This window comes from Ictidomys tridecemlineatus, chromosome 13 (genome assembly GCF_052094955.1).
Source record: "Ictidomys tridecemlineatus isolate mIctTri1 chromosome 13, mIctTri1.hap1, whole genome shotgun sequence".
NCBI lineage: Eukaryota > Metazoa > Chordata > Mammalia > Rodentia > Sciuridae > Ictidomys > Ictidomys tridecemlineatus.
Genome location: NC_135489.1, coordinates 83,399,504 through 83,417,430, shown reverse-complemented (window position 1 = coordinate 83,417,430; position 17,927 = coordinate 83,399,504).

Sequence of the window (17,927 nt, the reverse complement as noted above, 5' to 3'; positions counted from 1 at the left end):
TCAACAGTTGCAGAATCTCCTGGAGACCATCAGTTCTACTCCCTGACAGGTACCTCACCACTCCTATCGGGGCTCCTGAGAGCTGGCTGACTTCCTCCTGGGCCCCAGTGACCACCAAGTACAGGACACGCTCATCATCTGGCCTCCTGCTGGCCTGTGAGCTGTGTGTAGCCGGCCCCTCCCAAAGCGCAGCCTGTCTGGCGCCTAGAGGGCCCTCTGGAGATATTTGCTGAAGAAATGAACAAACTGCCAATAAAGACAAACATTTAAAAAAGGAATAAAAAGGGGAGTTTACAGAGATTCAGAATTTCTGGCGCTCGCGACTATTTGTTCATGGAATCTATTTATCATGGGCCTGGGACTGCAGAAGGCTGAAATCGAGGGGTGACAGCAAACCACGGGGTCCCTGCCTGAGAGCTGGTGGCTGAGGACACTGCTTTCCTCTCCCCTCAGCCCACGCGGAGTGAGAAGCCTATTAGGGCTGAATAAGGCCCGGACAGCAACCAACACAGAGAACCAGCCGACATCCAGCAGCCCCACTCAGGGTGGGCTCAGCACCAAAACCGTGTGTGACCTCTTCTCGCCACTCCAGATGCAAGTCTGGTCCAGGTCATGGTCATCTTTGGCTTCGAAGGCTGAAATGGCCCTGTCACCCTCCTTTCCTTCTCCACTGAGTGGCACATGTTTTCTTGTACCAGTGGGATCAGATGTGACCACTCTCCTGCTTAAACCTCTCCCAGGCCTCCCTAGGGGACAACATGACCCCAACCTACAGGCCTGGAAACCAGACTGTGGACTTTTGTGCAAAGCATCAGAGAGTGCATAGTTTTGGCTCCGTGGAAGGTACAGTCTCGGTCCAAGCCACCCAGTCACGGCAGCATCACACGGAAACAAACACAGTCAGTGTGTGGAGAGTGGGCAGGGCCGGTCCAATACCACCTGATTTTAGAAACAGGCAGGGGCCAGACCTGGCCCAGGGCCTCATCTGTTGGCTCTTGCACAGACACCCTGCCATGCCTGCCTCCGGGAACTCTCCTGGGCTTGCTCCTATGTTTCCCAGCCACATGGCCTCATGCCTGCCCCCTCCTCTGCCACTCCTGCCTCCAGACCTTGGCACATTCTGGTACTCTACCTGCAGCACTTCTCCAGACCCTGCCTCCTGGGCTCCCAGGTCACTGGGCTCAGCGGGGCCCCTCCCTGACCTCGCCTTCGTTCTGTCACCTCACCTGGCTCTATCTGACCCAAAGGATTAAAATTACCTTTGTTCATTTAGCAGATTCTCTCCTCCTTGCCACACACCATAGTTGCCTTGGGAACAGAGTCCTGGAGGGCCTTGGTTGCCCCCAACCCAGCACCTAGAATGTGACCCAGCTGGTAGCAGCTGCCCAGTGACCTCCTGAAGTAATTCCTTGAACGAAATGGTGATAAGGAGCTTATGGAGATAAAGCTGTCCCTGAACTTGCAGCACTCGATGCCACGTGGACCTGCTGTTCACCCTCAGCCGGAGCATGGAGCTCCCTGTGCTGCAGAGAGGGGACGCTCGGACATGGGGTCGCTTCCTGGGACAGCCCAGGTGCTCTCCTGCCACAGCTCAGGGCGTCTACTCTGTATGCTCACTGTCACCCGATTTCCATTTTGACTAGACATTCCCGTCAGAGTTATTCTTTGAAAAGGTTGTGGAAAGATCAGTCACTTTCTGAAGCTACGGAAGCTGCTTTACCGTGTCTCCACTTTGAACTGTTGTTTTAATGGAGTTAATTAAATTTACATCTTATTTTCAAACGTTTGAGGCCACAAATCCTCTCCAAAGTGAAGAGTGGAGGAAGGAGGGCTTCTTGCCCACCTCTGAGCACCTCCTCAGACTAATGCATGGAGCATGCCCAATGTCTTCTTTGATAGGGAAGCAAATGATGTGATCCCGTGGGCTGTGTCCCCCAGTGCCCCTGGAATGCAAAGGTCTACCAGAGTGACACTGGCAGTGGGGAGATGCCAAGGCCAATGTCTCGGCTTGGCACCAGAATCACGAGGCACTCACAGCTTTGTAGGTTCAAACAGCAATTCTTTATTCCAGCTCTCACACCGCCTCCACACAGGTCCAGGGGCAAAACGTTCTGCCGTCTCCACGCACAATTCACCTACTCCACGAGGCTCTCTCCAAATCCCATTTTAATCTCACGAGAACTCAACGGGAACAAGCAACAGGAACACCCTAATCCCAGCAAAAATCTTCAACCTCTAACTTCCCTAAAACCCATTATCTTAAACTGGCAATGCCTTAAACTCAAGGAGCCGGTTACTTCCTAAAACCTGATCAGTTTTAAACCCGGATCCACCTTGGTCCTAGAGCAAGGTCACCTTATTAAAGCATGCATGCAATGTCCCATCGAATGTCCTCTAAGCACCATGGGGTACGCTTGGCAAGGAAATTTCGATGCGTCATTCCTACTTGGTAATGGCCCTCAGCAGGGAGACAGGCACACAGCCTGGCTTGGGAATAAAACCTCATGGTGGAGTAGAGGGCCAGTCAGGAAGCAAAGAGGCATCCCCAACCCATCTCCAGCCCCAGGGATGTACAGTCAACTTAGGGTCAAAGGGGACTATGGGAAAGAGAAGAGAATCACAAGCATCACTCAAATCCAAATCAAACTGCAAAGGCACATCCTCCGAACTCAGTCCCACTTACATGAATTCATACTAAGTAAATTGTCAACACACAGGAAAGGGATTCTGCTCCCTGCAGAACTGATTGAAAGTGAGAGCATCTTTGGTCCACAGGGGACTGGATGACTGGCAGATGGTGGAGCTGGACACTAGCTGTTGGCAACGGCGATTCAGCTCAATGTTCACTGATTAACAAAAGCTTTCCTGGGACCCGTGGTGCAGAGTGCCTAGCAAAAAGGCAGGTGCAGTAAAGCTGTGGACCTGCCTCTCCCTGGGCAGAGATGCCTGGGCATCTGCAGGGTCTCCCAAGGGCCACCATCTCTGGTGAAATGTGGTATGATTGCACTTTTTTTTTCCACTTTGAAAAGCTAAAAAAAAGTTGCATTTTAAAAAAAGTTTTAATTCTTAGAAATCAAACAACATGGTTGCACACCTCAAACGTTCCAGAAGCCCTGGGATCTGCTGGGACAGCCAGAAGGAAAGACGTTTTAAGTTTCTGAAAATATCAGTGAAGACAGGCTTGACCGTAGGTGGCCTGAGAGCTGTGTCCCATGGGAAGAGGCAACCGTGAAAGGACCTTAGTGCCAGGCCAACCCAGCAAGCCGAGGATGCTGCTGCCCTGAGACAGGGGACAAATGTCAGCCATCAGATGTCACAGCCATCCTTACTTAGCGCAAGCCACCCTGGGAAATAGCAGATGCCAGGCAGATTGAGCCCCCAGGCAGCCTCTCTGAAGGGCCACTTGATGGGCCATTTTCCTCCCGCCTGCCTGGTGGGACTTGTTTAAGAATTAAGGTGATTTGTGTCCCAAGGAGGAGAGATCCAGGTCATCCTGGGAACAATAAAGGGCAAATGCCCGTCCTCCCCTCACATCCCCTCTCCAGAGAGGGCCTTCCCGTAAGCCCAGGTTCCGTCCCTCCTGGGATAAGCAGCCAGGCTGGCTGTGACCTAGCTGTGGCGCCCATCTCCCTGCATGGCATGAATACAGGAGGGGCTGAGTGCCCTCGGCCCAGGGAGCGGCACAGAGAGGTGCTCAGAGTGCCCCCGAGGGCGGGCAGGATAAACACCACAATGGCCTTTCTCAGTCAGGGGGTTGGAGACCAAGAGAGTCCTCGCATTGCCTGTCTCCCCAACAGCCCTCAGAGCTGCTCCCCCTGCCTGGGGCAGGGATACAGTCTCCCAGTTCCCCCGGTGGCCTCCAAAGTGGCTGGGGCAGGGCAGGAGGCAGAGCCCAGGCCAAGCCCATGGCTCCATGCAGTATCTTGCTACAAGGGGCCCTGGGAGCCCCAGCTCCCAGTTTGCCCTGTGCATGGCCGAGGTTGAAGTGCTGCTGGACACGGTTCCTACCTGCTATCTTCTCCTCAGGCTAAGGGACAGGCATCCCAGCACTCACTCCTTGGCTGGGACAACTCTGCTGTGTGTGCTTGATGTCCCATCCCCAGAGCTCCCCCAAGGCTCAAGCTGAGAAGTCTACTCTGCTAGCCACCTTAATGTTGTGCCTGCAACCGCTGGCCTATTGTCCCCTCATGCCCCTGCACCTCCCTGGTAAGCCACACGCCCTCACGGGGTCTCTTCTGGGAGGAAGCCCAGCTGCCTTTTGTTCCTCATGGGTAGCCCCTCACAGAGGTGCCCAGAAGGCCACTGGCAGGAACACCTGTAAGTTGGTGCTGACAGGCTCCAGGGGCCTTGGCACTGTGCCTCCAGAGTTCCCAGGGCCCTGTCCCCCTCCTCCCATGCTCATCATGTCCTGCAATGCCTTGGACATTCAGAAAACACTAGTCTCCCACAGAGTTCTGGCTGTGGAGCCCCCAGAGTCTGGCTCGGGCCCCATAAATCAATGCCTTGTGACGCCGTGAAAGGAGCAGCTCGTGATCCGCTAAGTTAAAAGACCATTATTTCCTGTTGATCTGCCTTCATGCAGGAGTGATTCCCCCAAATAACACCCTGGAGTTTCACACGGAGCTGCTGGGAATGGTCTCCTGTCTGCAGGTACAGATAAATATGGGTGACCTTCCTCCGTGATGGATTGATGCTGTTGGCATTCAGATACATGGGGACATGGAAATGATGCCTGTTTGTGGGAGATGATTTCTCCTTCACACTAATTGTGTGTCCCTTAGCTTTACCTGTGCTGAAGGGTACACTGTCAGAATGAAAAGAAGAATCACAGGATTAACAACACACCAGTGTTTCCTGCACATTTATTACACTCTAAGCTCTGGGCAAGGCACTGTCTCACTTGATCCTCCCTCAGTCTCCAAGGCGGGCACTAGTGCGTCCACCCCCTCATACAGACAGGGCAGCTGAGGCTTCCAGAGGTCCAGAAATTTGCCCGAGGTCTCGCCTTGCTTAGAAGCTGAGCAGAGTGGCCGACCCAGTGCTGGGCCCAGTGCAGAACAAAGACGTGGAGCCCCATGTGCCACAAACATTAAAGGTTTCAAGATGGTGACAATAGGGCATCAGGAAAGCAGAATCCTTCTGAGCATGAGGCTTTATGAAGCTGTGTAGCCATACCCCGTGCAGCCAGTCATGGGTCTGTGGGCTCAGGAGAGTGCTGTGGGCCATGACTAGGGCCTCGGGTCTATCCTATGTGCTTTGGAGGTGGGAAGCAGCTGGCCTTGTACTGTGTGGATTTGGTGAGCCTGGTGATTGGGCAGAAGTGCTGGCCATTTTCTGTCAGGATATGAACCAGCTGATCCAGTAGAGCTGTATGATACCCTCCTCTACAAGCCAGGCCTGCAAAGAGCACGTGATGCCAGCCAGGGAGCTGAGAAGGACCCCAGTGGCCAAACAGGAACAGACGTGGTCAATTATACTCAGACCTGGAGCAGGATCTGAGCAGGACAGCCTTGCACACGTGCCAGAACTTCACCACAGAAGTTCAGATTGGCAGCTGCCTGTCAGCCAAATGAACACATCTACCCCATTCTCTCTCCCTCATCCTGCCCTTGGAGAGGCGATGGCCAGCGCCAACACAGAGCGTGGTTTAAAGAGCTCGTGCATGCCCTGAGCCAGAGACATGGACACCGATTCCCTCTCCTCCATCAGCTGCCCAGTGTGGGCACGTTTCCAAACCTCTGTGAGGTTCAGTGTTCTTATCTGTAAGATGGATAGGGGTGTCCATCTCTCAGTAAAGCCCGGCTGGTGGGGGAAGTGGCACAGTGGATCAAAAGCCCCTGGCGGGGGCTGGGGATGTGGCTCAAGCGGTAGCACTCGCCTGGCATGTGTGCGACTCGGGTTCAATCCTCAGCACCACATACAAACAAACAAAGATGTTGTGTCCATCGAGAACTAAAAAATAAATATTAAAAAATTCTCTCTCTCTCTCTCTCTCTCTCTCTCTCTCTCTCTCTCTCTCTCGCTCTCTCTCTCCCACCCACTCTTTCTTTAAAAGAAAAAAAAGCCCCTGGCACCCAGCAAGGTTGAAATCCGTGCATCGACAGTCCCAGGGCCATTTTCATCATGAAGTGTGTGGGACAGGTGCAAGAGCATGTGACCAGGGAAGACCAGACAGAATATAGAGGTCCTCCCCCAGCTCCTACTTATGGTCTGGAGAAGTCTCTTGGCTCTCCACGTTCAGCATCCTTTCTGTAAACGTGTATGCTCAACACTCCCGACACACAGGATTCTAAAAGCCACAGATGAGCAGAGTGCTGTGGAACTGCAAGAGGCGGCCCTTCTGATGGCCTGCCACGGTTGGCATAGGTTGGTCTGGGCTGGGGAGGGGCAGGAAAGGGCCTGCTCCCGGCTCTCCTAGGTTTGCTCTGTGTCATGGAGTCCACGGCCGTCTCTCCTGAAGCTCTCCTACAGGGTGCAAAGTAATCCGAGTGGTTTTCCTCCAAAAGCTTTCTATAAAATTTCCACATTCATGACCTGAATGTGACCCACTCCATTCCGATGCTTCCTCTAGAGATAAACCCAGGGACCCTGAAGAGAGAAAACCAGGCCAAGCTATGCATCGTCAGCGGCAGCTACTTTACACAGAGGCCCAAGCCCAGCGCGTGGCTTTATGGGATAATACCAGTCACAAATCAAAGCTCCTGCGTTTCCATGTTCCTGAAGATGTCTCTACCCCTAATGGATAGCTCTGTGCTTTAAGAAATCCAGTGTGCTTTAAAGATTCTATTTTTCTTCAAAAATATTACATGTATATGAAACAATCTGATGCTCTTTCCTAAACCTTAAGAAGGACAGGGGGGTGGGGGGGGAGTTGGCTGCCATCTAATCACCTACGCAGAATGCACAAAGCCGTGCGTGCTCACAGCGCCCAGGATGTAGCCTCTGCCACTCTTGGTGAGAACACCTTTCTTGCACATGCACATTCCAGAGCCCCAGCTACAAGGCCCAGGGGACTGCAGACAGAAACCTGGAATCCTCCGGCTCCACTCCCACCCTAGCCTCTTTAATAGCTGTCCGCATTGCTTCTCCCAGCTTGTTCTGCACAGCAGCTTGTTAAGTAGATTTATGTAAACATCCAACCCAAATTCCAGGGGCTCTGTCATTGAAGCCCTCTCTCTGTCAAGAGCAGCACGCAGCCTGTCTGCCCTGACAGCATCTGATCTACCCTCCCCGCAGCTCTGCCTCTGGGGGGGCTGTTGTCCCTCCTCTGCTTTACACCCCCAAACACCCGCTGCACACAGAGCACAGTGGGAAGGGAGAGGGTATCTCCTGCCCTTGGGGGCTCTGATGAGGTGCCAGAGACCCAGCTCCCAGAAGCCCAAGGGAGGTTTCAGGCACCTTGCATACAATTATTCACCTGGCAGTCTGGGCAGGTTGCCATGGCAATGCTTCCTGAGCCTCCACATCTACATGTCACTGATACATCCCATCAGTTCAGCAGCGAGGGAAAAAACCGGCCAAACAGTCCTTGGGCCCCCACTGCCCTGACTCTGTCACCTATGGTTTGGGCATAATCTTGGACCCAGAGACAGTGGTCCTTTTAATAAAAGTGCCTTTCACTCAAGTGTATCTTAAAGCTTAAAATCAAAATCCAGCCTAATAAGGATTTTCCTCCTTTGTCCTTCCTTCTTCTAGCACCGGACATGAAAGTGGCTTCTGCTGTTGGCCCTATGGTGCTTTAATTAGTATGTTCTGGGCCAGGAAAGGGAGCTCTAACTTCTAAAGCCTCCCCAGGAGGTTGGACCTTGGGACTTGATCACAGGGAGCTTCCTGGTATCCGAGCGACTCAATAACACCAGGCATGCGCTTGCCTCTGGGCCTCTAACTGAGCAAAGCTTCCTCTGTGCATATCTCTAAGGAGAGAGAAAGGAGTCCTACCTGCTTCACCATATTGTTCTCATTAAAAGGTGACAATGAAAAGAAATAACAGTTCTCTAGGCCTCACCATATCACAGCGCTCAGCCCTACCCGCCCTGACACAGGTGGCCAGATATCACACGTGCTCAATACCAGCTGAGCATCAGAGACTTGGAGGTGGTCATCCCAGAGGACCCCTGCAGGGACAAGGGAAGACACTTTATAGCTCAGAGCCTCATCATTTTGGGCCACCTTCCACCCAGGGAAGTGCTGTGTCAATGTTGGTGCATGCCCCCGAGTTAGGACAGCAGGACAACAGTGTCTGGAGTCCCCGAATTCCACAGAGTGCCACTGTCCAAGCTACCATGCTGACACAAGGCAGCCCCATGTACCTGTGGGCGACCCCTCCATGACGTGGCTGATGTAGAGGCCTTCCCGGAAGGTTGGCCTGTTGTCATTCTGATTGATCACGATGATTTCCAGAGGCACGGGCCCTTCCAGGGTTTTGCCATTGACATCAGTCGTCTCCACTAATAGCTGTTGGGCAAAGAGAAAGGGGGAGAAATAAGGCCTTAACTCATTATGAAGACTGAAATCTGGTTCCCCAGAGAAAGTAGGCTATGTCTGCAAGATTATGAGCCAGTGGCCATATTCAAACTTTGGTCTCAATGGACAGGCACTGGGAGTGGAATAGAAACCAAACATCTCAGCACAGAAGGCAGAGATCAGCTCATGTTAGAGTCCCCTGGGAAATTACAATTAATTCATCAAATTTGCGAAGAGTGTTAAAAAAAAAAAAACAACTCACAATCAGCCCTAGATGAGAAAATGTGCTTACATTGTTTTTGTTTTTCCAACATCATTATTCTTAAAAAGAATGTTATGCTAATAAAAGTATTTGACTAAGCATTTACGAACAGAGCACATTAAGGGATGAGCTTGAGTGTTTACGCTGACGTTCAGGAGAATGTTCAGCACACCAGGCAGTGTTTTAGAAGACATGGCTCATGCCAGAAAGCCAGGATCTGCAGGGCCCTGAGTGGGACCTCGAGATTCCTGCCCAGCGGGCTTTCACCAGGTCCTGGGATTCCCCAGGCCCATGAGGCACTTCCATAGAGAGCCGCCTTCGGATCCCCAGGAAGGCAGCACCCAGACCCAGCTGCACTGGGTTAGAAGCAAGGAATTACGCCATGGCACCCCCTGAGAACCACGGGGACTTCTTGTTTCCATCTTCTGTGCTCAGTTCTGCCTTTGCTGCTTTTGGCAAGAACAGCCACCCTTCTTGGATGAGTGCTGTTCCCGGCAAAGGTGTCAGGAAGCAGTGTTTCAGTGACAAAAAAAAAAGGCATTTGCAGTCAGAACTCTGGGGAAAGGGTCTGCATTTTGGATCCTGCACAAGAGGGTGCCCTCTGTGACCTTGAGCAACACCCTCAGCTGTCAGTTTCCTCATCCATCAAATGGGCCAACAGAAACACCATTAGAGTCATAACAAGCAGCTGTGGGCAGGTGGCCCTAGTCACTCACTCAGTCCTCACAGCGACCCCACAGCCACTTTTGGGTAGGTTTCAGAAGCCAGCAAATGTTAATCCGGGGATTCCAGTTTGACCTTGCGAGACCACCTCCAGGTCCAGGGTCAACCACCATAACAATATGTGTAAGCACCTCATGTAAGGCCTGGGACAGAAGACTTCACAACAGCACTAGCTGGGGCTATAGTTGCCACTGCTATGATCAATGCTAAAGTCAAATTATCCCAAACTCAGAAATGAAAGAGAAGAACGGTGGAGACAAATCAGTGCAGCCATCCCCCACCTGGTGGTATCGTAGCCCTTCAGAAAGTAGCGCCACAAAATTCAACAAAACCACGGAGGACTGGGGCACTTTGTTCCATGTTGCTATGACTCCTGGTCCTATCTGAGTGGCGCTGTTTGGAGGAAAATATTTGCTGCAGTGTTATTTCTAATAAAAGCCCACTGGCCACCAGGTAAATGTCCAATGGAAGGGGACAAGCTGAATTCAAGTAGGTGTGGCAACGTGATAGACTGTAGCCATCAGGAAAAAATAATTAAGCTGTGTTGATTCCTTAGAGCACTGAGTAATGCACAGAACGGCGCGTACCTGGTGCAAACAGGGTGCACAAGGAGGACAGGTTTGGTGTGAGCAGGGAAATCAGGTGAGTGGGGAGGGAATTATCTTCTTCATTGTTTCTTTAGCATGATTTCATCTTTACTCTCATCAGCAAATTCACACACACTCACATACATGCACACCCGTGCACACACACCATCTTGATTTCTGGAGCAGATAAAATAATGTAAAGTTACCTTATTAAAAAAATAAATAAATGGGCAGAGCCTTCTAACATTTGAACCGAAAGAAGATCTTACAGAGAAGGAATTTTACATTTTTATGTTTTTTTGAGAGCTATTATGAGAATAATGAAAACAAAAAATCAATCACAACAAAGCTTTGGGGGTAATTTCATGCTATAACAAAGATACAGCTTTTTGTTCTCTCAAAATAGCCAAGGATTCGACTTTAATTTGACCAAAAATCCTTTGTCTAAAGATAACAAATATCTTGTATCTGAGCCCTGAGCTTCCACATTCTTTAAGATTTGGCCAGTGTCATAAACCACAGGAGGGACTGAGAATCAGGATCACATTGCCAAATGAACGGCTATATTAAAACTGGGAGGGGCCGATCCCAGACCCTTGCCAACATAAGGGGAAGACAAATAGACAACAAGGAGATAGGGCTTAGTAGGAAGACCACAGAATGTCAGGCTGAGTTTCAGAAAACCCATTATGTAAGTAGACAACCTGCCAGTATTTTATGTCACAGAATGTGCCAGAGTTTGACTGTCACGGTCGGTTGTTTTTTTCCCTTTTTCTACAAAAATAAACAGAAGCCAAGAATTTGGGATCATCTCAAAAAAAAAAAAAAAAAAAAAGCCAACTACTCCTAACTGGCATTTCCTCATTTAAAAAATTATATATAGAGATGTTGTAGTTGGACACAATATCTTTTTTTATTTATTTTTATGTGGTGGTGAGGATAGAACCTCACACCTTACATGTGCTAGGTGAGCGCTCGACTGCTGAGCCACAACCCCAGCCCCACAATTCCTCATTTCAAAAATAACAAGAAATCTTTGAGGACTTGCAGTGCTGTGCTGAGGCTGAAGTACGACGTTAATAAAAAAGGTTCCTGGTGTGGAGAGGTGGATGAGAAACAGACAGAACATGTGAGCAAGGTGATTTTATTAGCAACAAGGGTGATGAAGCAGGTCTGTCTCCTGCGGCTCCACCAGCCTCCCTATAACTACTTGCCATGTGTGGCTATTTAACTTAAACCAACATTTTTAAAAACTCAGTTCTCTAAAAGAGGCATGCTTCAAGGCCTCAACAGCTGCATGCAGCTAGTGGCTACAACAGGAGACAACCCCGAGGGAGCACATCTGTGTGCTTGAGCAACTGTGTGTAGGAGGATGTGAGAGTGATAAAATGGTTGAGAAAAGCTTATTGCAGAGGAACATTTCAGTTGAGACTCTAGCGTCAAGAAAACAGTGGAGCCATCCACACAAAAATGAATAGAAAGAGGCCCAGATGGCAGAAGTAGCAAGTGCAAAGGCCCCGGGGCAAAAACAGACTTGGTGTTCTGAGGACAGGGTGTGATATAAAATTAAGTTCAAAAAGGAGGGCTCCACTCAACTCTAAATGGGGTGAGTCGAGCCTCAGCCCCAGTCCGGATTCTTTGCATTGGAAGCTGGGAGCCCAGTGAGGAAGGCTAGCTTTCTTCCTGTGATCTGCCAAGGAAGGCCAAGGTGAGGGCAAAGTCCATCATGCTTGTTCCTAACAGAGGATTGTGTAGGGGAGGAGGGAACCTCTAGCAGGAAGTGCTTGTGGCTTATTGAGAGCCCTTCTCCTTTTGCAAAGGCACATTAGTGACGCTGATGCCCTGGAGGATGCAGAAAGGTGCCTTGGTGAGCCCAGCCGGACACGCCATGCCCCTCCTGTGGGAGCTCTGGCTATGCCTGGGTTCTCCTGACTGTGCCCAGGTGAAGGCCACACCCTCCTTGGCCAAGGCCGCACTTTCTGCAGCGGGACTCCAAGTCCCAGAGGGCACTTCCAGTATCAGAAAATAAGTGTTGCTGACGCTCATTTCCTTTTCTCTTTCTAACTCACATACCCAAACTCACAAGTCCACAGTTTGAAACTTCTAGAACAGCATTTGTCTCCTGGGACTCCCAGGATGGGTTCTGGTGGCCACGTTTGAGGCTCAGAAACAAAGCAGGAAAAAAGGCTCTCAAAGCCAGAATGCAAAGTCGGCTTCCTGAGGCCACTTCTCGGAGTCCCCTGTGAGAGGAGCCCAGGAGACACGGAAACCAGCCCTCCACCTCTGGACCTGAGGCCTCCTGCTCTTCCTCTCAGTGGCTGCCCTGCCCTGGAGTGTGAGGTGTGACACAGAAAAACATCCCTATGGAGCCAGATGGGGGTGCTCAAGAAACCACAGCTGGGGACAACTGTCCACATGGCCACGTCCAGCGCACAGGCCAGGTGGTGCAGCTGCCCCTGGTCTGCAAAGGATCCTGTTTTCCCCTCACAGACACACACAGAGACCTGCATGGAAACACACGCATGCAGATACAGACACACACGCCAGACACACACAGAGGTGGGCACACACACGTCAGGTTTCCCACCATGCAGTGTCCCCTCTGCATGATGAACACATAACACACGTTTGTTCCAAGAAGCTGCCGAGCAGAATGGTGAGCACCATGCTGCCGACCCAGGGCCAGATGGAGAGGCGCAAATGGGCAGCTCACGGGGACGGTGCCCAGGCCTGGGCCCCAGTGGCCTTAGCCTGGGTGGGACTTCTGTACCCAACTGCAGTGGCATTTTCTCCATGGGGACCCGAGGGTCGTGAGAGAGCTGGCTCCTCAGGATGTCTTCTGAATCAGCACTTGGTGGTCCTGTGACAGGCCTTTCCTGCTGCACTCTGGAAAAGGTGGTGCACATGGAAGGTGGCAGCACCTGGTCCTGGTGCCAAGGAATGCTGGCACATCCCATATCCTGAGCATGGAGCTCCAGGAGGCATGAGAGGCACGCTGGGCTATGCTCAGGGGCCTGGTACCCCATCCTCCTGGTGTTGGGGATGGGCTTTGCAAGGCACAGTCCCCAGGAGCCCTCCTGTCAGTCATCCGTGCAGCCTTCCCAGGGCCTCAGGAGTCCAGTGCTATTCAGGGAATGAGCCAGGGAAGTGCCTGATGCAAGCCTGTGCTGGATTTCCAGCAAGCTCTTGCTCCCAGTGTTCAAGGCTTGAATTTTCTGGAACTAGTAGAACTCTTTTTCCTTGTTAAATAATTTAGTCAAAATATTCTTAAAAGCCACTATTGGTGGTGAGGCATTCTGAGAAACTAGAGAGCAAGACCCAGGCACTGTGCATTGACCATTTGGCTCTAAATGTAGCCCAGAGGGTGGCTTCTCCAGGGACCACAGTGGACATGCAGAACTCGTCCTGTCTTCAGCCCAGGCCAGCTCTCAACCTGGCCTCATTGTCAGCTGGCAGGCCCTTCCTGCCCTGGCCACCCAGAAGATGTGTTAGGACACCTGTGCTGCACCAGTCACCTCCCAAAGCACTCTGTTCCTTACACGGTTGTTTTCTAAATTTGTATTTAGAAATGTGGTGCCAGGGGTGGTACCACATTGAAGGTGGCTTATTATCACTCTTAGGATAAATAGCGAATGCCTTTCATTTGATAAATCCTTCTATAATCTGGTTCCAGCCATGTGCCCAAGCCATTCCATATCACAAGAGGCCCCTACCTTGCCTTACTGTTGGGCTACACTGGCCCCTGCAAATCCTCAGCTCACGACGTCCCCCCCCCCCCAGCACAGCTACTGTCTCACACAGCCCTCCTGCTGCACATGGGCTTCCCACTGGAGCCCTGCTCGTCCTTCAGACCCAAAACGACAGAGATCGCCCTCCCCTGCAGCGGCTGGAGAGCCCCTGGTGTGTACTCCTGCAGCCCCAGAACCCTACAGCCATTTCCATGATATGGGGCCAATACTCACTGGGGTGATGATTACGTCAATAGCATTTGGCCCCAGGAAGGCAGGGTTTGGTGGATGTCCCTGCACATCAGTGACCCCCTAGTCCCTTGCGTGGCACACCACACGCACTTCATGTGATGCTGCTGTCACAAAGCTCTCTTCTGAAGAAGCGATACCTATTTAAGAGAAGACAGTAAGAAGTTCTGGCCTCAGCTGTGGGCATCTGTCCCTGCTCTCCATCTTGGCACAGGGGGCTGAGTGGGCCCCATGCCAAGGGCCCTGGGCCAGTCAACTCAGTGGTCTTAATTGACCAACAAACCTCCCGAGGTGAACACCATCAAAGTGCATCAAACTGATGACTTTTTAAAAGAAGCGAATTAACATTTATTTGGCAATTAATCTATGTCTGAGCATTCAATACCATGGGCTCCATGCAACCTAGAGAAATTCTTGATGCAAAAAAAAAAAAAAAGGTCAGCAAAAAGGGTCCCAGGGCCCATCAGGCAGGATCCAGGCTTATCCCTGACTCTAAAATCCATGTTTCCCTCACTGCAGCCACATGGGCTCCCCTGATGATTTTAGTTGTGCTTTCTTTACTAATTATGTTGTGAATAGCTGTGCTTCTTATTGATGGCCATTTTTTAAACTTGCTTCATACAGTGCAAAATTATGCATGAATTTAGGAGTCTGGAGAGCTTGTGTGTTTTTATTCGTGCGCATGGAAACACACAAAAACACCCCATGAGCCTCGCGTGTTGGGCAGCAGCCTGCCGCAAACAGGCTGAGAAACATCATGGGAGCGGCCTGGCTCCGTGTGCCCTCCTGGGAGGTCAGACTTTGTGGAAAGAAAATCAAAGCTGTCCTTAAAAACATAACTCTCAGATGACCACCATGGAATAGGAGGGAGACATGGGGTGCATCTCTTCAGAGCAAAGCATTCATCCTAGAGTGGAAATGTTGATAGTGCACGAGGTTGTGCCCCACTTCTGGGGGGCGGGGTAGTATCCTGGCCTGTTGAGTATTGTGTGTGGGGTTAGAGGAGGGGCAGCTCCACTCCTGAACTGGGAAGGGTCTGCTGAACAGCCACTCCAGTGCTGGGTGCCCTCATCCTCCTGTCCACGCTGGGGGGGATGAGTGGGGATGTCTTCACTGGAGACGTGAACCATCAATTCACAACATGCAAGCGGATGACTCTTCAAGCCAATTAATGCATCATAACAACAGATTGGCTGCGTTTACATGGCATCAACAAAGACGCCTTTCAAAAACAGGAACATAATGAACCAGATTACAAAGCTCGCACACGTGCCCTGTCCTTCCGCTCCACCATGGAGGATAAACATCTTGCCCTTCATCTGGCTCATCCTCTCATCTCCCACCACAAAAGGCATGAGCTAATCCAACAGAATTGGATGCTGTGATCGTACCCAAAGGGGTGACACGATGAAAAACAAAATGTGCTACAAGGATTTCTTTTGAGTGAAGGCCAAAAGGGAGGATCTTGCTCTTCAAAATTAGTTTTCATGACATGGGATGACCCAAGTCGCAGAGGAGAAGCCTGGATCAATGGAGTCGGAGCAAAGCACAGAAACAACAGATGGACTCGTGAGCCATTTTGAAGAAAAACAATTTAGGAAGCACTTCAATGACCTTTCTCGACTCTGATAGTTTTTCTTTGGGCAAAGTATTTAAATGGAGTAACAAATCACACACAGTCTAAACTGCTGTTTTGAGATGACATGTTTGAACATCCGGGCGTCAGAGGAGGGCATGTGGCCAGATCACGCACACTTCTCTGCCGCAGTCCTCAGATCCTGGAGAATGAAGAGCGTGTATCAGACACACTCTAACCTGGGGAGAACCGGCTTCTCCTTTGGAGATGAAGATGTCTGCCACCCAAGTCAGTGTTTTCCATCCACGTTGCCTCCTGAGGCACTAAAAGGCTTTCCAGCACAGATGCTGCCATTTATGCCATCTCTGGAACACCTCTTAGGAACTTCCACTTGAGCCAATCTACCAGTTATAAACAAAAGTGGCACTCATTCCTTTCCTTTCGAATATCTTATAAGAGAGCACATTTGTAACGCTAGAACTGTGATCCTCGGCAAGTTCACTGTGGGCAACTGGAGATACACATCGCCTAACCATGGGGTATTCCTGATTAGGCGTGACTGTGAGTGCAAAGTAACCATGTGTTTGATGACATTCTACCTTGGAAGTCATGCAAAGCTAAGACACCAGCGTTTGCCCCCAGATGAGGAGGAGATGAGACCCATTGACGGGGAGGTGCTGTGACATTAACCTGATAAAACCCTCCTGCAAAGTGGTTCGGAAGTAGGTTCCAGAACCTCAGACATGTCCACAGCTCAATTATGTGAAAACTCCCTAGAAGTGAGCTCACAGGATTTTTGTAAACCATGTATACCATTTGCATACAACACGTGATCCCTAAGGGTTGAGAGGGGTTGTAAGATTTCTAAAAATTATATTTTCCACCAAAGGTACAATAGTTGTTGTGATAAGAAAATGATAAAACTAGTACTAACTCATTATCAAGGTGATGCTTAACCTGCCCACTCTTTTGTACCCGAGTCTTACATATTTAACATCTTATCAGTTTATTCATTTCAGTTTTGGTAGAAACATATACATTCTATATTAGTTGAGAGCATACTCATGGTCCCATCAGATCATAGGCAACTAGAGGGCAGGAGCAGCCTTTTGCAGTGTTTAATAATTAGTGCTTTGAATAATGCAATTCCTATTAAAATTAAAGTGATGTTCTTCATAGAAAAAGCTTTGAAAATCTTTACCACCAGCACCTCAGATAGAGTATTGATCACCAGGATATAAAAAAAAAAACTCAAAAAAACTTAACACCAAAAAACAATCAAACAAAAAAACAGTCAATAAATTGGCAAAGGAACTGAACAGGCACTTCACAGAAGAAGAAATATGAATGGTCAAAAAGTATATGAAAAATATGGTCAACATCTCTAGACATTAGAGAAATGAAAATAAAAACTACATTGAGATTCCATCTTACCCTTGACCTAGAAGGGAAATTACCAAGAATACAAGTAACAATAAATGTGAGCAAGGATGTGGGGAAAAAGGTTTACTTATACATTGTTGATGGAACTGCAATATGGAGACTCCTTGGAAAACCTGGAATGGAACCACCATTTGACCAAGTTATCCCACTCTTTGGTTTACACCCAAAGGACTTAAAATCAGCATAGTACAGTGACATATCCACTTCAACGTTTATAGCAGATTGATTCACAATAACCAAGCTATAGAACCAACCTAGGTGCCCTACAACAGATGAGTGGATAAAGAAAATGTGATATATATACACAACAGAATATTACTCAGCCATAAAGAAAAATGAAATTATGGTATTTTCCAGTAAATAGAGAAACCTGGAAGATGTCCTGCTGAGTGAAATAAGCCAGTCCTCAAAAACTAAAGGCAGAATGTTCTCTCTGATATGTGGATGCTAACCCACAATAAGCAAGGTGAAGAACAGAAGTTCATTGGACTAGACAAATGGAATGATGGGAAGGGAGAGAAATAGGCAGGACAGTAGAGTGAACCAGACATATCTTTCCAATCCTTATATATGAATCCTTATGTATTCATATATCCTTATCTATGAATACAATCAGTGTAACTCCACATCATATACAACCACAATAATGGAATCCTAATTGGAACAAATTATGCTTATTCTAAGTACATATAATATGTCAAAATACACTCTACTGTAATGTATATCCAAAAAGAACAAATGTAAACAATTTTTAAAAGTACTAATAGGTATTCTTATTGAGTTTCTGTGATCCTCACTCTTGCCCACCTTCTAGAATTTCAAAAATATGCAACAAGACTCCCTCAAAAGCACAGCTTCATGATCACTGAAATTGCCCTGGACTTGGAGTCAGAACC